At 36.3% G+C, this 21,868-nt stretch overlaps 1 protein-coding gene across 1 annotated transcript in view; it reads right to left on the bottom strand.

Moving 5' to 3' along the window:
• Nucleotides 1–13,462, bottom strand: part of LOC136838664 (uncharacterized) — a 44,109-nt gene extending 30,647 nt beyond the window's left edge. The window contains exon 1 of the mRNA XM_067104010.1: nucleotides 13,427–13,462. The gene's annotated coding sequence lies outside the window, so the exon portion shown is untranslated. The remainder of the gene's footprint in view (nucleotides 1–13,426) is intronic.
• Nucleotides 13,463–21,868: the final 8,406 nt, after the last annotated feature.

Here is a 21,868-nt window from a genome sequence, read left to right on the forward strand (position 1 = left end):
CAATGTCTGATTGTATGAAAGTCCTAGAAGAGATGCACAGCAATGTTTGATTGTATGAAAGTCCTAGAAGAGATGCACAGCAATGATTGATTGTATGAAAGTCCTAGAAGAGATGCACAGCAATGTTTGATTGTATGAAAGTCCTAGAAGAGATGCACAGCAATGTTTGATGGTATGAAAGTTCTAGAAGAGATGCACAGCAATGTTTGATTGTATGAAAGTCCTAGAAGAGATGCACAGCAATGTCTGATTGTATGAAAGTCCTAGAAGAGATGCACAGCAATGTTTGATTGTATGAAAGTCCTAGAAGAGATGCACAGCAATTTTGACTGTATGAAAGTCCTAGAAGAGATGCACAGCAATGTTTGATTGTATGAGAGTCCTAGAAGAGATGCACAGCAATGTTTGATTGTATGAAAGTCCTAGAAGAGATGCACAGCAATGTTTGATTGTATGAAAGTCCTAGAAGAGATGCACAGCAATGTTTGATTGTATGAAAGTCCTAGAAGAGATGCACAGGAATGATTGACTGTATGAAAGTCCTAGAAGAGATGCACAGCAATGTTTGATTGTATGAAAGACCTAGAAGAGATGGACAGTAATGTTTGATTGTATGAAATGCACAGCAATGTTTGATTGTATGAAAGTCCTAGATGAGATGCACGTCAATTTTGATTGTATGAAAGTCCTAGAAGAGATGCACAGCAATGTTTGATTGTATGAAAGTCCTAGAAGAGATGCACAGCAATGTTTGATTGTATGAAAGTCCTAGAAGAGATGCACAGCAATGTTTGATTGTATGAAAGTCCTATAAGAGATGCACAGCAATGTTTGATTGTATGAAAGTCCTAGAAGAGATGCACAGCAATGATTGATTGTATGAAAGTCCTAGAAGAGATGCACAGCAATGTTTGATTGTATGAAAGTCCTAGAAGGGATGCACAACAAAAGACCAAAATATGTGCGTTCATATTCTTACTGATATGTTCCTCAAGAGCGCTGTCTGTCTGTCTGTCTGTGTCCAGGAAATGCCGAGGGCAAACGCAGCAAAAAGAATCGGGCATCTGCAGTTGACATGAGGCTCGGAAAAGATGATATTAAGAACGGTCTTTTTATCTGTATCCCCTACAGTCTCCTTCTAGGCTTCCGAAATACGATATGCTAAAACGGCAAATGGATTTGCATATGCGCAAATGGATCAGATCTTTTACGAAAGATGGATCGTCGTCAGAGGAATGGAGATGAATGGAGGAGAGGAGACATCAAATTTACGTTAGGGGTTCGGGTCTGTGATTTACATGCAGCGCGAATTCATAAAGAAAAGCGAATATTCAATGTTGCCTTTAAAAAAGGAAAGAAAGAAAGAGTGAAGATTTATGGGTTATTTATGGATGTGTGTCAGCTGACACCGGCTTTGTATATGTAAATGCCAGTGTCTCTTTCGATCTGATGTTAAACGATGGACATGACTCTCTGGTGAGGAGGACTTGCCTCCGACACTATTGCGACTTCCTGTGGAGAGGAACGTCCTCTTTACCTCATTATATATATAATAATAAATATGAACTATATTTTAATAACGAATACTTGTAAGAAACGCAGAGGACACACTTCGTTCAAAATAAGAAACAAAAATGAAAAATTGAAAAAAAACCTTTCGACATCTATTCGTAGAGATTTCTCTGTTATAAACTTCTAAATCGTGATGGTAACAGCCAACGACAACATGCAGGGAGGACAAATTATCGACATAAAGACGATAACGGTTTCAGCCAAGATGATAAACAATTATATGCAAATGAAAACGAGCACCCGGTCTTAGCTTCGAAGAAGAGAGAGAGAGAGAGAGAGAGAGAGAGAGAGAGAGAGAGAGAGAGAGAGAGAGACTGTAAAGCCAAAGTAATTAATGCCCTTAGGCGACATAATTAAATGTGACAATGGCCCAGGTAGCTAGAGTTAATGATACCGTTGTCTGTGATGGCGCTGACCCAAAAGGTCGGCTGGTGAGGGCCACCGACGCGGAACATCTCTTGGGTATTCCGAACTTCGTTTTCGTTTGGTCGATGTCACGCCATTTTCCTTTACTCCTCTTTCACCTTTACTGAATTGTTACCAAAATCTTTATATATTTGTTTCCGGTGACTCAACAGAAGATAGCAGTCATTGCCACATTCACAATGTCTACTGAATCAACAGAACAGCAGTCACTGTAACCTTCATACTTGAAATGCTACATGCTCTATGCAGAAAACTTCAGCAGTATTTGCTGCTTCCTATGCCGTACCAAGAGTGCTCATAAGAAATGTGTCAAACCCCTGAACAAACGCAATGTACCATTTGCATCCTGGCTTCCTAAGCATGAAAGCCTTCTGTTCCTAAATCTCCGCTATTCCATCTATCTAGCACTTTCTAGTTCTTTCTCTCCTCCATCCTCCCAAATCTTAAAGACTTTCCATCAAGCAGCGCTACTTCTGTCCAATTGTTCATTAGCTTTATCTACACAATTATTTTGTCCAGATTGACACCTAAGCCTTCAAAATACCAGAACTCTTGTTTTTCCTTTTGCTTTGTTGTTAGCTAACTTATCTTGTGATTGCTGCTTAATGATCGTATGCTTCGTAGCGCAACAGCACTTCCAGTAATTTCCTATTTTTTCTCTAATATCCTTTTTTCCACTAACTCTAATTTTATAAAACTACTTTTTGGGGGTTTTATTCCCTTCTCCTGCCCTCTTATACGCACAAAATCTCCTTGTCGATTCTGTAACACTATCCTTGAATTCTGCATATACCTTAAGTACTCCTTTCACGTTAGTCTATTTAACCGTAGCCAATTTTTCAACCACATTCTCTCTCTTTTATTGTCAATCTTACTTTTCTTAATCATCCTTAAAGCCACATTTTCAAACTACCTCTCCAACTAATAAAACTGTTTTCATTTTCGTTTCAACGAGATTGAGATACAATATACCTTTAGCATCTCTCCTTTCACCTATGCAACTGTCCTTGCTCTTCTATGTACTCTTGACTAAGATATGATGTAAAAAATCGTTTATATATCTGTATCTGCCTGTTCATCCATCTATCTATCTATTTAGTCATACGAGACAAGAGACCACAAGAGCAAGGAATACGGGAATACAATCCGGACCAGATGCTTTGCCTGTCTCCAAAAAGTAAGAAACAACAGACCTTATGAGCAGAGAATATTTGAGGGTACATAAGATTACAGAAAGGAACAATAGAAAAATCATGGGTATTTCAGTCATCTTAGAAATGGATGCTTTCAAGTATATACCAGAATTTACTGCATAATCCTAAACAATTCAAATCTGTGGAATCATACAGTTATATCCAAGGCCATAACCTGGTAACATAACAAATGTATTTCCCTATATATATATATATATATATATATATATATATATATATATATATATATATATATATATATATATATATATATATATATATATATATATATATATATATATATATATATATACTCTGTATATATATATATATGTATATATATACACAATTTTTTCAAAATTTTATATTCTGGTTGAATAAGTAACCTAAGAATGATTAATATTTTGTAAAGATACACCGAGGATGAATTATTATTAGCAATACCTTTATTCGTGAAGAAAATTACTTAGCAACACTTAAGTCGAAAGTGAGAACAGACAGTTAATGCATTTAGATACACAAGAAAGAAATACTGTACCATGGAATTATAGTGAATGGTAATTCTTTTTAAGAATTTATAAAATATGTATTGTCTGAAAACTTGTATTCAGATCCTTGGAATTTCAACTTTCTTTTTTTTAACTAGTGTGAAAAAAAGGTGTCAAAACGTTTCTATTGAGATATCGTATAATTCCTGTGTTGCTATATCCCATAGAGATGCAAATTAGAATAGAATATGGAACAGACTAGAAAATCTTTATGGTAGAGGCAAAATTATGATCCTATCAAAGATAAACTCATCAACTCTTAAGAGTTTATGTAGCTTTAGTAATTAATAGAAAACAGAGAGAGAGAGAGAGAGAGAGAGAGAGAGAGAGAGAGAGAGAGAGAGAGAGAGAGAGAGAGAGAGAGAGAGAGAGTTTTACATACTTCCTCCACATCACAACCTGGAGTCAGGAGGAGTGACACGAAATATCACTCAGTCTTCGCCTTCGTTTGAATGGAAATCAGGGGACTTGCCATTTACTTACTTTGTAGTCTTGCTTTTTGTACCCTCCCTTTGAGGTGTTAGGAGGGAGGGAAGGAGCGGGTGGCTGGAGGGAATGTAAAGGGGAAATATGAAAGGAAAGAGCAAAAGGGAAAGGTACAGTGATTCTTCAGGATACCGAACCACTTCAAAAGGTTCTGTAGTAAGTTTCCTCCAGACTAAACGCTGCTGTCATCTTCCTTTCCGGTATTTGCCCTTTGTAAGGCAATACTGAATTTCGATGTCGTTACAACGACTTCTACTACCGCATGCTCTGTAAGGTATTAAGTATTTACCGTTTTCTGTCAATGGCGCTGATGACAACAATTAGGGGTCAATGTCAATACCTTCGGTGCGGGGGAAGAATCCATTATGCAAGTCGCGATATCAAAAATACACAATTCTTGTACGAAGAATATTTGTTATAATCTTTTCAGCAAAATAACTGATATTCTTTACTTTATGAAAAAGTGACGCTATTATTATTATTATTATTATTATTATTATTATTATTATTATTATTATTATTATTATTCCACATACGGAAAGAGCAAAAAAATCATCTAGTTGTATACAAATGGATAAATAAACCAATTAAAGAATGTAACATTAAAAACAGAAATAATTAGAAAATATTAAAAATGTTACTATAATGAATGATGATGACTCATCAAAACTTTGCATATGACGAGGATTTTTCAAGCAGGTGAATGCATTTCATGAAGAAAGTTATCCATACATGCAAATAAAGAGAGAGAGAGAGAGAGAGAGAGAGAGAGAGAGAGAGAGAGAGAGAGAGAGAGAGTTTCATAGTTTGTACGCAGTAGTAAATCACACGGGAACGACATTGTCACAAAAATACGTCAGGAAGAATAATGGAACCAAAACGTAATTTATTAACGGACTCCAAAACGTGAATGCAACAATCAGGGAACACTTTATTTTCGTGTTGCAAACGTTAGTTGATGTCACCGATGGCACGCAGATTATTTGCAAATGTTTCTGGACTAGTATTTCATTTTGGCCGCTCTGATGTGCCGTTTATTTACACACACACACACACACATATATATATATATATATATATATATATATATATATATATATATATATATATATATATGCAAATGAATTTTTTGTTACTTATAAACGCTTGACTTTTTCATGTTCACAAACATTAAGTTCGCAAATATCATACAATATCCAGTTTGCAGAACCTTTGGGCATAACTTACGCCAGAGGTATAGTGAATTGGATATTAAAAGATATTTGTGGTTTAATATTTTTCCCGAGGCAGAACGAATTGGATATTAAACGGCAATTGTAGCTTAATGTTTGTGTATATTAAATGTTACGGTGATGTGATACAAATTCTTTATATATAATATATACGTGTGTGTGTATTTTATATATATATATATATATATATATATTTATATATATATATATGTATGTATGTATATGTATGTATGTATGTATGTATGTATGTATGTATATATGCATACATGCATACATACACACACACAAAAGGCTGACAGGAAAACTCTTGAATGGTTTTTCACTTCATATTTATTCCAATTGTTTTCCTTCAAATTTAGTTTTTAATACCACAATGAAATACTAAACAAGAGGTTTTTCACTGAATGTAATACTCCTATGGTACCCAAATTGTACTTTTATGCCAAGTTTCCATACCGTCACGACATCCATTTTAGAACAAAACTTACCAGCATTATACACAAACATTTTGGTGCCTAGAACGTTAAACTTGTTCCTGTTAACCCCTTTGACGATTGGTTCTGTTTTTAAATTTAAAGATAAACTTTGTGCTATGATGTCCTCCGGAGTGGTTTATAAGTATTCGTGCCCCAAGTTCAATACGGGCCTTTATGTTGGATCCGTTCGGAGACTTCTAAAAGGATGAATAGATTCTCATAGGGGGCTAAGTTTTCGTATTGGGGCAAAAATCTCCAGCCCGGAACATTCTATTAGAAATCATAAAAAAGTTTGTAAAACTCCAATCGAAAACAAAAATTTCTACATAACTGGACGAACTTCGAGCCAACTCGAACAAGCAATACTCGAGTTTTTAATGATAAAAAAAAACTTGCTCCGAGATCGAACACTCCGACTTCGGCTGTTCCTCTGAACCTTCATAATCATAATGTTTTTGTAGTTTTGTTTTTACTCCGTATACCTCATTTTCTCTATTTGTGTCATCTTGACAGGTTGGCTTTATCCCCTTAAATGTCTTTTTAAATTTTATTGTCATTCTAACCTTTTAGTGCATTAAAAATGCTTAATTTTTTTCAGCGTGTTTTTCGTGTCTTCTATTAGTTTTAATTTATTTCTCAGTGTTCTTTGTGCGAAATTTCCTCTTTTAGTCGATTTTCACTTTTTCATAATCTGACTTTGCCTTTGTGTATATTTTCTGTGATTTTTATTCGCCGTGGTTTTTTTTTATTCCAGACCCCTGATGATGCAAACATGGATTACGAGACGTTGGGAATAAATATGTAACAAAAAACCATTAATGTCCGCCTCCGCGTCTGATTTCTGTATTCGGACATAGCTGCCCCTTGCCCATTAAAAAAAAAAAAAAAAAAAAAAAAAAAAAATATATATATATATATATATACATATACATATATATATATATATATGTGTGTATTTATGTGTGTGTATATGCGTATGTGTGTGTGTGTGTGTGTGTGTGTGTGGTTGGTGCAGCCAAACGGAGGCAAAAAGATGACTCCAAATATTGAAGGTAGAGGGTAATAAACAATCAGAAGGTAGAGGGTAATAAACAATCACATAACCGGATTTACAGATCGCTGATGTAAGAAGAATATTTAATAGAAGATGATGTGAGCTGATGGCATTACGAAATCAACTGAAAGGACGAGGGTTTGAAATAGATTTTGAAGAGAGAGAGAGAGAGAGAGAGAGAGAGAGAGAGAGAGAGAGAGAGAGAGAGAGAGAGAGAGAGAGAGAATATACCTTGCTCGACAGAGAAACAGGATCCCCCCACAAAAAAAAAAATAAAGGAAGGAATGCGTGGTTGTTTATGTATTCATAAGTTATTAATGTAATACACATTTATCATACGACAATTAATACATGAGAAAACATAAATTAATAATTACAAAGCACCGCATGTATTAAGGAGAAGGTTTTTCCGATAGTTCCACTGAGAATGAATTAGCCCAAAATTAATAAGGAACAGCAATTACAGACTCCTGGTTATCAAAGATTGAGGAGGCTGTGTTTTACTAACCCAAGAATATTACGCCTGCACTGGATAATTGCACAACAACCCTTTCGAAATCATGGACACTTTTAAACACAGGCCGCATCTGCTATCCTTTCTTTTTTTTTTGTCAATATATCTTAATACAGGTGACAGTTTTCTCAAACTATGTAAGCGTATTACACTCAGCCTGTGATTATTCATCCTATCCAGCATCGTAATTCCATACCTTTAATTTCAAAAATGACCTTTTCCCCACTAATTTTTCAGATTCATTCCTGTTTCAGGAGAAAGAACCAATAGCGAGCCCATTCGGGAGACTGGAAGAATACTGTCACTTCAAATGTTCACCGTAATCAGTCAAAAACATGAATTTCAACTACCATAATGACCTAACTTCTCAAGTTTCTCACACGTTTTACTAAGTTACACTTGTCACTGCAAGCCTCGAATCTGAGGGGAAAGTAAATGGGGCTCTTTAGGATTCGAACGCACACATGACAGAAAGAGTGATGTTGCGATAACTGACAAAGCATTCAAAATGCATGTCTTGTGAATATGACCAGTCGATTATATTTGTCAGTAACATGAACTTTTGAAAGAATCGGGAAAAGGTGGTCAGATCGTAACACTAGTTGTTTTTGGTCAATAAATGTTGACTCTTCAGAAGCTACCAATTGTTCGGTAGATAATAAATGTCGAGAATATGGATACATATATGTGATGCCCATTAAGTATGAATGTATGCACCTAAACTTATCAGACGCATTGCTACAGACTAGACACATTTGTGCCATGCAGAATTTGTCAGATGAGAAAAAGAATTCTTTCTAATGGACAATGAGAAACAGAAATGAGGTTACAAGTCATTGTTACCACACCATATTAGCAATGACATATAACAAGTAAAAAAAATGCACTGAAGTTGCTTCGGCGCAGTCGAGTTTTCTGTACAGCGTATTATTCTGTAAGAAACTCTCAGTCATGCCCATGAAACTCTCAGCCGCGAGCCATGAAACTTTCAGCCATGGCCCGGTGGTGGCCTGTGTTGTTGGCACCTGCAGCGGTAACAGAAGCACGATTATGGCTAACTTTAACCTTAAATAAAATCAAAACTACTGAAGCTAGAGGGCTGCAATTTGGTATGTTTGAAGATTGGAAGGTGGATGATCAACATACCAATTTTCAGCCCTCTAGCCTCAGTAGTTTTGAAGATTTGAGGTCGGAGAGAAAAAGTGCGGACGGGGAGACAAATAGCCATCTCAAGAGTTTTTTTTACATAAATCTAAAAATGGAGGTTATGTCAAAACATAAATGGGGAAAATAACTATTCTATTCTAACTATTCAATGTGTATAGGTTCCTTAGTTCATAGTTCCAAGGGATGCTAAGGTTAACGCCTAAAAAGTTGTTTACATTTTAATGCGTCCCGAAGGACATTAATTTTCTTATACAAAATTGCCTCAGGAAATCCTTCCCCTTCAAGAAACTGATTAAATCTTAAAAGGATCTCATATAAACGAGGTTACTTTGCGAAGGATCTACCTAGTCGTGTCAAAACTCTACTTTCCGTAAAATTTTCCATCAGCAGTGTTTTACGGTTGAATAATAATAATTCTTTGAAGGCAAACATTCTCTTCGAAGATTTGAACCGCTGACCTGTGATTTGACAGGCCAAAGCTATATCCATATTCATAGATTTAGTATTATCTGGATAGACAGTTAGCCTGGTAAATCAGAGGTTGCGATTCAAATCCCCAAAGTGAAGGTTTGCTACTCTCATCTATTTTCAGGCGAGATTATCTGCTCATAATATGTACTTCACCTCACCACCTTTCAGAGGGAGAACTGAATAATAATAATAATAATAATAATAATAATAATAATAATAATAATAATAATAATAATAATAATAAAAATAATAATAATAATAATAATGAACCAAACAAAAACTTCTTTCAGTTTTCTTCTGAAGATGGAAAGAGAAACCCACAAGATTCCTGTGTATAACTTGTTTACTTGTTTAAAAGTAACATGTAAATATTTACAAGTAAACAAGTTATACACAGGAATCTTGTGGGTTTCTCAATAATAATAATAATAATAAGATCCGAGTGGATCTTGTTTGTCCGCCTCGGGTGGGGGGTTAGGTGGGGATCGGGAGGGTAGGGGAGTCATGACTCATCCACCCTCCTCCTGCAAACCTGTTTGTCTGTCCTGGGTGGGGGCAGGGTAGGTAGGTGATCGGGAAGGTAGGGGAGTCATGACACATCCACCCTCTTCCGGCAAACATGTTTGTCTGCCCCCTGGGGGCAGGGGGCAGGGATCGGAAGGTAGGGAGGACACATCCACCCTCCTCCTGCAAACCTGTTTGTCCGCTCCGGGTGGGGCGGGGTAGGTAGGGAGACATGACAGGCTGCGTCGGGTTCCAGCACAGCAAGCGCCATCAAGCTCGTAATAATAATAATAATAATAATAATAATAATAATAATAATAATAATAATAATAATGTCTATACAGAGACAATCTCTGTATCCCTGTAACCATTCATGTCCATTAAATCCCTACTAAAGTACAAGCATGAAATAAAAAAAAGAAAATAAGATATCTTAGGAGCCGTCAAGAGTCGTGGATCATAATGAAACATTTTTTAACCTGATCTGGGCTTCCTACATAGTCCTGGAGCCAAAAATGCATTTTTGAAGCTCTAACCCTCCATCCTTAGAGGTTCCTCATCACTTTATTTTTATACCTTCCGTCTTAATCTCTTTCTTATACTTTTTTAATGGTTTCAATATTCGAATGAGAGCTGTAAGGCAAAGGGTTGCTGCAAGATATATATAATAAGTTCGCTTTTTCCAAAGTGTTTTGCTAACATGTAATGATTTTGCTAAATTATAACTTATTTTTATTTGTCATATTCGATAATTAAACAGATATATAGACAGATTGTTGGTAGATAGAGAAAGAAATTAAAGATCGTATTTGTAAGTCCTTCTGCTTGAGTGTTTCATGAATACCCGTATAAGAGGGAATTCATATTTTGATGACTAGCACTGAATCTGGAAGAGATTTGAAGAATATATAAAATCAATAGATCAGTTTTAATGCATCTGTTTCGAGACAGTCTAGACTTAGTAAATGTTACAGTATATAATAACAAACAATTCAAGTGTTTTCACTGTTTTCACCGAGGTAACACTTTTGATTCCCATTTTACATAAACATAGGTAAGAAACTTATTCCCCGAAGAAAATGAGAAAGCAACAGATCGAATTGATCAAAACAGAAAAAGAGAAAGCGAAAGAAAAGTAACAATGAAGAGCAAGAAAACATCTTGGAAAGGCTTCCTCAAATGGAGAAGAATGACGGAAGGAATACATTTTATGAAAACAAAACCATATTCAGCACAATTTCTGGTTTGTCTGTTATATCAGTACACAGTGAAATACTTGCTTTACATAAAGCCCGGTGAAGTTACAAAAAATGCTTATTTACAGCAATATTGGAACAAAGCCACCGTTAGGACGGACAGTATAATAATAATAATAAATAATAATAATAATAATAATAATAATAATAATAATAATAATAATAATAATATTTTTAGTAGGGATTTAATGGACATGAATATTTATAGGAATACAGAGATTGTTTGTACAGAATAGATTATTATTATTATTATATTATTACAAGCTTGATAGCACGCGCTACGCTGTGTGCGAACCCGGTGCTGCCCGTCATGTCTCCCCTACCCTCCCGATCCTCTGCCTGCCTCGCCCCACCCAGGGTGGACAAACAGGTTTGTAGAAGGGTGCATGTGTCATGTCTCCCCTACCTTCCCTGGCCCGGACAAACAGGTTTGCAGGAGGAGGGTGGATGTGTAATAATAATAATAATAATAATAATAATAATAATAATAATAATAATAATTACCCTGCACTTCTATTGAGAATAAACTGCTGTATAAACGCCGTTTATATTTCTCTTTGCCAAAATATGAACATTAGCCAACTGCTGACCAATATTAGCGTGCACAAGAAGCGAGTCATAAGAAAAATCCAGAAGACTCAATATAAGATTAATTCGCACGATGCAGCCATTCTATTTACAAGATATGCTTAAAAGAGGGTCTATTTCCTTCCAATAATAATAATAATAATAATAATAATAATAATAATAATAATAATAATAATAATAATAATAATAATAATAACAATAACAGCGCTCTGAGACAGCAAATCTCCGCCAAGTATGAGAAATCCACACAAAGAAGGCCCCTTCTCCTCAAAGTTACATTGTTGACAGTCATGAGGCTAACCGCTTGGTAATATTTTTTGCACAAATCATTCAACAAATTTGTGTATAAAAACCATCAGACAAACGAGCAGATATATAAATCAGACAAAGAAACGGAACTTCTTTTTTCGAGATAACGTTCATAATAATAATAATAATAATAATAATAATAATAATAATAATAATATTTCCGAAGAAGACCATCTCTCAAACAAACTTCATTGAACAGTACGGCCGTCTAGATGCCGTTGAGTTTGAATTGTGGTTTCTCAATCTCTCGAATGGGTTTGTTTGCAGCAGCAAGTAAATCATACAGCAGCTGTCCAAAGGTCATTTATTACTTGACGGTCCTGTAGAGCTTTCTACCATTCGCTTTTTGAAAAATGGTAGAAAGCTCTACAGAAATGTCAGGGAATAAATGAACTTTGGACGGCTGCTGTATGATTACCTGCCGCCACAAGAGACATTGAGAAACTACAATTCAAACTCAGCGGCTTCCAGACGTTCAAAATGTTCAATGAAATAATAATAATAATAATAATAATAATAATAATAATAATAATAATAATAATAACTGAACGATTAACCGGACCGTAATGCAACAAAGAAAGGAGAAGAAAGCGCACCGAAGTCACCTGATGCGGGTCCGACCTCATCGGCCAAGGTAATGAACCACGTAATCGAGTCTCGAACGCTCCACGCTCGAGCAATTACACCAGCCCAGGCGTGTACTTTTCGATCTAACGCGGTTACTCTCCCGCTAATACGCAGGTGTATAAACATCTAACACGCAAGGGCAGCGGAGAAGGGATACTACATTTTCGGTTATCTTTTAAATCGAATTCCAAGATCCAATCTCTCTCGTAGAGCATAATACTGGAGGCTGTGCTCTGCGCACGCACATACGTTATTTTAATATCAGTCTTATTTTTATTACAACCAGTGTTCCGTAAATCTCTCGATTTCATCTCTATGTTGAGGAATGAAGAGGTTACTGTAAATAATACATGGTTTTGGTGAAAGTGACCATTACATTCTTCTGCCAACTATGCTGAATACACAAATAAAAAAAAATAAAATTTAAGGAGACAGCACCCACACACTCACATTTATATATATATGTGTGTGTATGTACTGTATGTATATAATCAACAGAATTTTCAAAAGCAGTGTAAAACATAAGATTGTGATTCGGGAAAAGGAGCTTTATATAAAAAGGTGGTGGATGAATGCCAACATCAAACGGCAAAAGGTGCATGTGCATATATATATATATATATATATATATATATATATATATATATATATATATATATATATATATATATATATATATATATATTTTAAAGATGGGTTAAGCCACGCCTGTAGAAGAGGCAGATTCTGGGGCCCGGGCAAACCCACAAATAATTAATGAACGACTACATTACTCCATGTCTCCAAACAAGAGAAAACATGAAAAAGGCTTCAAGGGAAGCAGACAGGATGAAAACTAAAGAGGAAAAGGCGTTTAGCAAAAAAGCCTCTTGCTTAAGAAATTCAAAAGGGTGCTTTCTAATTTCCAGGGTTTCTTTTGGTAGTAGCCCGAGCGAATACATCAGCTGCCTGCTACGAGACAGATGCCAGGTGAGACTTGAAAGGCAAAGTGAAAACATCTTACCTTTGCGTCCTTTCCTTTGATTAGAGGTGGAATGTCATCTTTCTTTCATGTGCATGCAACTCACGGTGGCTGTCTGTGTCCTTGTATCCTAAAAGGAAGACATATACTTTTTAACTGATTTAAAGACTACAGGTGCAGAACAACAACATATGAGATGCGGTGAACAAAAACCTTTAAATTTATGCTTTACGGTTCTGTCATGATGAGAAATCGAGATACGCAACAAAAACATTACCTCCTTATGGGGTCTCTGGGCACCAAATTTGAACAATTAATTAGAATCTCTTACGCTGTCGACAGAGGACATGGCGTGTTGTTTTGGGACAGACTTCGGAAATGTTGTTAAGTCGGAGATAAATGATTAAATGTTATGAAAAAGGGGGACAAAGCTCGTATAAAAAAAGTATGAGAATTTGGACGTAATGACCGGAAAATGACAAACGAGATAAATGGTGCGCATCTGCGTATGTATGAGGAGAAAGGTTTATGACAAAACAATGTATATAAAACTAATACCTTCGTGCATTTTCTCGTACAGTCTTAGAGGGAATCTACTTGACAAATGAAGAGAAAACAGAATAGCGCTTACATTTACAGGGGACATTTGATAGCAAGTGAATGTGAATAATCAGTAAGCAAATAAGGGGAGTGTGTGTGGGAAATCAGAAACCAAACTGAAATACGGATGGATGAAAATCGGAGAATGGAATATGCTTCACAGCTATCAAATACAGCACACGTGTAGTAAAAAGAATTTAGTCAAAATTGTACAAACTCAAGTTTGCAAATATGGCAAATAAGCACTTCTCATGGTTTTTCGTTTTCAAATATGACAAAGGTGTAACACTATTTCAAGTAAAGGCAATCTTGAAATGTTACGAATTATGGAAAAAAAACAACACATAAGCAATAAAACTCACAACTATGTTGTTCGCGGATAATAAACCTCTTAAAATGAAGAACAAGATTTAATTTCATAAAATAATGTAAATGCTCAGTGTTCTTTCATCGTGTATTCTGTCATTTTTTCATTTTTTAAGGTAACACCTCGACTTCACTGACAGAGACCAATTTTTCGACGATCCACTGGTCAGCTACAAGTCTTCGTAGTCTTGAGCTGTTTATCCTTCACAACACAGTTACAATTACTCAACTGTCAGAGGTGAAAACTATTTCAGCGTTGAGTAGTTACATTAAATCATAGAAGCAAGACTTTATGGTAATTTCACCGTGCTACACTTTCGTCGACGGCCTGATCTTTTAACTACTTTATCAAACTACTTTTTTATGGATGAGCGAGGCATGAAATTCATCAAACTGCTTTTTTATGAATAAGCGAGTCATGAACTTTAGGTTTTAAAGCCAAGCACTGGGCGCTTTAAGCCATTCAGCGCTTAAGATAGTGAAAAGAGGGAGTTGGAGCGGTTGGATAGCAAGATTAAGAAACCCAAAAAATAAATGAGATGAAATACAAGGCTCTAGATGTCAGAGTGGGAGAAAACCACATAGCTGTGTTAAGAAGTAATAGTATGAGATGTTGAAAAGCAGGATGAAAGAAGGGAACAGAGGTGAAGTAAAAGGCTGAAAGTGGCTCCAGCTATGGACGAAAGGATACTGAAAACACCTTTTAGTTTAGGTAATGCTAACTGTGCACTGATGTCATTAGACCCGTATGGGGTGCCTTGATGCCAAACACTGCCAGCGACCCCGATAATGGTCAGTCGTTTTCAACGCTTCATAGAGCAGCACATTTCTCATGTATTCTGTCAGAGAGAGAGAGAGAGAGAGAGAGAGAGAGAGAGAGAGAGAGAGAGAGAACAACAAAAATGTTACATATGAAAGTCTTCAATCTTCACTGATCTACAGTCACTCATAAGGGCTGTTTACCACTTCTAAAGATCATGGGATTAGACACCAAAGAGCATCAGCGTTATTAAATGAGGAGTCTCCGGTGCAAGATATCACCTCAAACTGACCTCTGCAGTTTGCAAAATTTTGAAGGCTTGCGAGTAATGTTAGAATTAAACTCAATAAGATAAAAAATAAAAAAAGTTGAAACTATACTGACTAGGAAAATGAAATATGGGTCATCATTACGTGTTTCTTTACCAAAATATTTTCGGGAATAAATGACTGATTACGAAAACTGCTGTCGATGATACATTATCTGCCGGCAATGATCAAAACTGATTAAACAGTTCTGAAATATATTGTTCATTTGCATGGACGTCAAAGGACTCGTATTACTAAAGGTTACACATAACATATTATTCTATATTTATGGAATATACACAACGCATCATATAATTAACTGGCTATTCACATCATCATTTGTCACAAGCTTATCTTGTATTCAAAACTTAGGCATTGTATTATGCACAAACACGCGAACTGAATAGAAAATAAACTAAGAGAACTTCGTTGAGAAAACAAAGAAAGATTTGAGAAAGTGAGGGAGAGAGGAAATAGAAAAATGTTATCTTTACTGTATTATTATTATCAATAACATGTATTATCAGTCCAGAAATACGTATAGCAGAACTAACCGTAAGTAAATTTATTTTAACGCTAGGTAATCATTATCAATACCCTTAATGCGAATGTAATAAAGTAATGTTGGAGCATATTAGCGATTTTTCTGAGGACATACAGTACATAATTATACGGCCTGTACAACATGATAAGCTTTGTTTTGCAAAGTTAAAAGAATACTGATGACAAAGACTGGACGTGTGGCGTTTTTCTGTAAAGGTAGTGAGAGGTCATCATCTTTTGATCAAAGACCTTTGATTCGACAACGTAAGAGTGTTATATGGTCTGTCCTCGTGACAAGAAAATTTAAGTATACCTTAGTTTAACCAGCCTACTGAGCTGGTTAACAGCTCTCCTCGAGCTGGCCCGAAGGATTAGACTTATTTTACGTGGCTAAGAACCAATTGGTTACCTAGCAACGGAACCTACAGCTTATTGTGGAATCCGAACCACATTATACCGAGAAATGAATTTCTATCACCAGAAATAAATTCCTCTAATTCCTCATTGGCCGGCCGGAGACTTGAACTCGGGCCTAGCAGAGTGCTAGCCGAGAACTCTACTGATTCGTCCAACGAAGAACTCCTCGTGACAAGAAAAGAACATATGAAAACACATATGTAAAATATGTTGCCACATAGCATTTTATTACCTTGGAAAATACTGAGATGATTAAAAACAAAATATTTTATGATCATGTTCCAGTGACCTCTGTCTCATCTTTAGTTTAAACTATGTTGTTAAACTGATCTTTTATGATAGTTTGGAAAACCCTAACGGGTTTCCCTGGGTACGTGGAGTTTGTGTGAAACAGCGTGAGTGAGAGAGAGCTGGGCTTAGAGAGGATTCACGGTGGAGACGCTCACTCATCCCAACAAGCACCCCGTTGCTATTTTTTGATAATAAACTAGAAACGTAAAGATGAGTTTCACTGATTAACCGCCACCTCCTGCACATTTAGCTCCTGTCGTTCTCTGCATGTTTTTTTTTATTTATTTTCATCTTAACCTGGGAAGCGTAAGTCGAAGAGTAATGCATCAAAGCGAAGACTAAAACCCATTTCCTTTGGGATTACAGAATATTCCAAAGTGAAAGTGCTTTCATCTACCAAAGTCGGTAGCAGGCTGCGCAGACATCAACTGAGAAAAAGAGGAGTAGGTGCGAAGGCAGAAAAAATATCAACGAACCTCGATATACGCTTCGTCGTAAATCTGCTGAAAAGGTTTAAAGACGCAGGACACACATCACTTTTGGGGAAAGTAATAAGTGAGAGTGCAAAAGTCACCTCCGGTTCTCTGCTTAGGAAAAAAAAATCCTTTCCGAGGAGGAAATATTGGCATTGCAGGAACTCCCAGTCTCATTCAGGCCTGAAAAGATTTCTGCTTTTACTATGAGGCGAAATTCGTAAGATCCGCCGAATCTCATGTTTCGCCTGGAATTCCTGGACTCTTTCTGGGGTGATAGTTTCCCTTACGAAACATCTGGCTTCGAGTACAGTGTTACTCAATTCTGTCTTACCTTTCTTGGAGGCAAATGATAAAATTTCTCATTTAAACACACACACACACACACACACACACACACACACACACACACATATATATATATATATATATATATATATATATATATATATATATATATATATATATATATATATATAAATAATGTGTGTGTATTTTTTCGTATGGCGTCAGTGTACTATACTAGGCAGCACTATTCTCAAGTATGCTGGAAGCAACCATTCTTGTAAGTCTGAACGAACATGCAGTATAGGCTATTTAGTACACATTTGTAACGCTGAAATTAACTATGCTATACCAACAGGATGATGACTAGTGATTACCCTCAATGATTTCCTTTAACTAGTCACCCGTGTGGCCGACTTAGCCACATCAATAACCACATGAGAAATATTATTTCATTATTTAAAGGCTTATATTTTGTGATGTACAAAAAAAAAAAAATGCTCTTCATGGTTGCAGTGCCTCTTGAGACTTCCTTTCTGTCCCTTCTCATTTAAAACGCATCATTGACGCCACCCGTAATAAGGAGAGACCCACAGCGTTGTACTGCGTTTATTGCATTTGCATATGAATTCCTGAACGGTGTGATTCAAAGCCCCTCTTATTCAGAGCCATTAACCAGAGGGAATTGTGTTCCCAGCTAACACTCAACTGGCGGGTAATGGCTCCCTGTTAATGCTGAAGTCAGCCACTGAGACACATTACCCAATGTTAAAGGTTACACACGATGCAAACACGGATTGCAGTTCGGAGAAGAGATTTACTGGGACGGAAAATGCGCCTGGAGGTGGAAAATCTGGAGGAACTGTGTATAATTGAGTAAAAATGAGGAACCATTAAAATGAACTTGTCGTAATTGTCGTTAAAAATTTAAATGGACTTCGTAACAATAAGAGTGCGTTGTCAGAGAAAATTTTTATTATTTCATTATTAATTTTTCATCAGTTTATAACGGTGCGTTCAAATATTTGAGAGAGAGAGAGAGAGAGAGAGAGAGAGAGAGAGTGTCGATACTGCAATCGGAGAAACCCCTGACCTCTCAATCTTGAACTTTTTAAAGGGCAATTACAAGCTAATTAACGACTTCGAGGATTTACGCAAACACGAGTTTTGGAAGACGGATGGCAATTCCTTCAAGTTCGCACGATCTTCTTCCGGTAGAAATCACAACGGTCATTTACGAGAGTGTGGGCAAGGCAAGTTCCGAACATTGGGAGGTTACTCACTTTCCCAAAGCAGGGCCAAATTACCTTCATTTTGTATAATAAGTATAAAGGGCCCACTGGTGAATGGCTGTTCGCAGGCTTAACAACAAGTTCAATGGGGAATTTAGATAAGAGAAGAGAACCAATTAAAAGCGAAACAAATAACAAAATATGCGACTTATCAGCGAGGTTTTTGAGAAAAATATCTTTGCTTACAGCAATCATCAGTGACACAAAAAACCGTTCCGTTTCTCATGATGACATAAGGTTAACCAACTTCTAAATGTTGTTAGCTGCGATCTTTTAAGTCTATATTAAAAGCAAAGAGAAATAAAATATTTAAGCGTTATTCACATAGCAATTAATAAGACAATGAACATTTATTTGTATAAAAGAGGACACGATATTTTTAATGTTTTTATAAAACTCTGACGCTACTCAGCACACACATGCAAGAAATACCAATTATGAGAAAATCTGAAATAATGCAATTTAAAAATATATATATATATATATATATATATATATATATATATATATATATATATATATATATATATATATATATATATATATATATAATATACATATACACACACACACGTGTTTTGTTGTGTAGAACCGACTGCATCCGTTGAAATCCTACGCAACAGACAATTTCCGGAAAAAGGAGAAAGATTTTCCCTTGTTGCAATAACAAATACTCCCTGTTTATGCTCAGCCGGAGCACCTAGCACTTCGTTTACTCTCCTCCTTATCCGGGCCTTTGGGTATTTGTGTTTGTGAAAGCTCCTCCTCTGGCACCACACGCCAAGGCTACTTGATAACTTTCTTGTGATTAGATCTCTTTGTGCTGCGAGACTAGAGTTTACACTTCCGCAGATTCCAACACTTTTTAGCGTTTATTTTTCATAGCTGTTTGTTCTCCGTTGCCTCTGAAGCTGTGTATCATTCGTTGCCTTCAACATCACCTTGTTTGATTCTCTTGTCGTTCTGACCAAGGATACGATCCAACACTAATGTGAGCATAACCATTTGTGTTAGGATATAATTTTTCACGAGCCACTTTCAAGCTATTTGACGTTATGATACAATATTTTTTCTTCTCTTTTTAGCTTCCGTTTTACTGGCAACCTGAAGCTTTCATACTGATAGAAGCAGTATTCTCGACGTCTTTATTTTTGGAACAATATCCATCACGCATATTTCCCAACATGTTAGTGCCCCTATCGAATACTGAATTCGATCTCCGTTTTCGCCACTTTACCCGACAAAAGCGAAGGTGCAATATTTCGATGCAGGGAATATCACGTCGAAAAGAAAAACCGGGGAAAACCTCCCGAGTGGGTTTCTCGTCTCAGAAAATTATATGCCGTTGCGAGAAAGTATCCCTTGGGGAGACATCTGTCGAGCGGGGAACTGTTGCGAGTTCATTGCTTTCTCAAACAGAAGGATTGGGTCTCCTCCTTTATGCTCGAGTTATTGCTTCGCCCCCAGGGAACGTCTTCCTCAGGAAAAACGGAAAGAAATACTATGGAGGGGACGTTGGGCCGTTTTAAAGATGAAATTACCTTGGTAGCACACACACACACACACACATATACAGATCTGCTGCTCTAAAAAAATGTAAACTATGTCGCAAACAGAGCATTATGTCGTGCATTTTTTTATGGTTGAGAGATTCACAACTATATATACATAAGCATATTTGCAACTATAACGATAGTAGCGTTCGCTCGTTTTTCGACATGTCTCTCCAACTATCAGCTACAACTGTGGATCTTTTAACCATAACAATGTGAATTGTATTTGGTTCACCCGGCCTTTAATTAGGCTAATAATTTATTGTTTTAAGTGCGGTCAGGTGCTGTAAGGAATAGGAGGCCTGATTTGGACATCTGGATAATTATAACCATTTTGACTGTTAATGGCTCTCCTCTTCCTCCCTTAAAATGAAAGTAAATCTTGGATTAAAATATTACAGGAAATGTCGAGTCACCGAGTTGATTCAGAGACAATTGAATAAAATACCGAAACGCGTGCATGAATACAGAAAAGGGCAACGGTAAAACGTATATCAAATTAATAAACAAATAAAAATGAAATAAAATATAATTTGCTTTGTAACTTCCCATAAATTTTCAGGTTCAGCCTCAAACCCCGATGTTCGTCTTTTTTTTCTTATTAAACAGGAAATGTGTTCTGCAAAACTTCGTAAACAATTTGTTTCATGATAGGCAAATAGCGTCTTCGCTCAAGAGTTCCCAAAAGCTTTTTTTTTATATTTTTCTACTTTTTTATTGTTATTTATTTATTTTACTGTTCTTTATTTTATATTTTGGAAAGGAACCCGAGTCAAGATTCAGGCGAGAATAAGATAGTCGGCTTTGGACGAAACACCAAAAGTCCACAGTTGATGCAAATGATTTTTTGTTCAGAAGGCTCACATGAGTCACATACAGTATATTGACTATATCTTGTTTGTTTTCTTTTCATTAAATTCTATGAAATGTTAAGCAGAGCAGAATTGAAATGAAATAATGAAAATTAAGCGCACTTCACTGAAGCTCCTTATCTGCGTGTCATTATGTTGGCTTGGTCGGAGTGGGAAAGAGAACGTAATTATCATGGAGAAACAAACTCGTTTGGCTGGAAGAAACACCAGTTTCCCCTCTTGATGGATTTATGCCTATAACGTTGTCAATGAAATTGCACTGTCTCTCTCTCCCCACCTCTCTTTCAACATGATGTGTGTTAATTGGAATAAATACACATTTATATACATATTCCTTACAGCTGTAAACTTCGTAGTAAGTGGGGAGCAGGAAGACCTGAAATAGGGAAGAATGTTTTCATAAAACGTTACACACAAAAAGTTAAGCACCAGTGAGAAGATGGACCCGAACATTTTTAGGTGGTTTGGTCACGTGTGGCGAACTGAAGATGGTAAGTTAGCTATAAGTGTGAACAAATCTGAATATGTGCAGCGGGGTTCAATGCTCTGATAAGTCTATTCCATAGGCAGTTCATTTGAAGCTCCGTATATCATAAAAGTTTTCTGCACAAGGGTTCATCCCTGATTCAGCAGCTGACGACGAATTTTCACACATTCGGCGCACATCTCTGTCTGTCCCGCTATCTGTCTCTGTCTCAAAATATTCATATTGCTTTACAGTTTG

Source organism: Macrobrachium rosenbergii, chromosome 5 (assembly GCF_040412425.1).
Source record: "Macrobrachium rosenbergii isolate ZJJX-2024 chromosome 5, ASM4041242v1, whole genome shotgun sequence".
Classification (NCBI taxonomy): Eukaryota; Metazoa; Arthropoda; class Malacostraca; order Decapoda; family Palaemonidae; genus Macrobrachium; species Macrobrachium rosenbergii.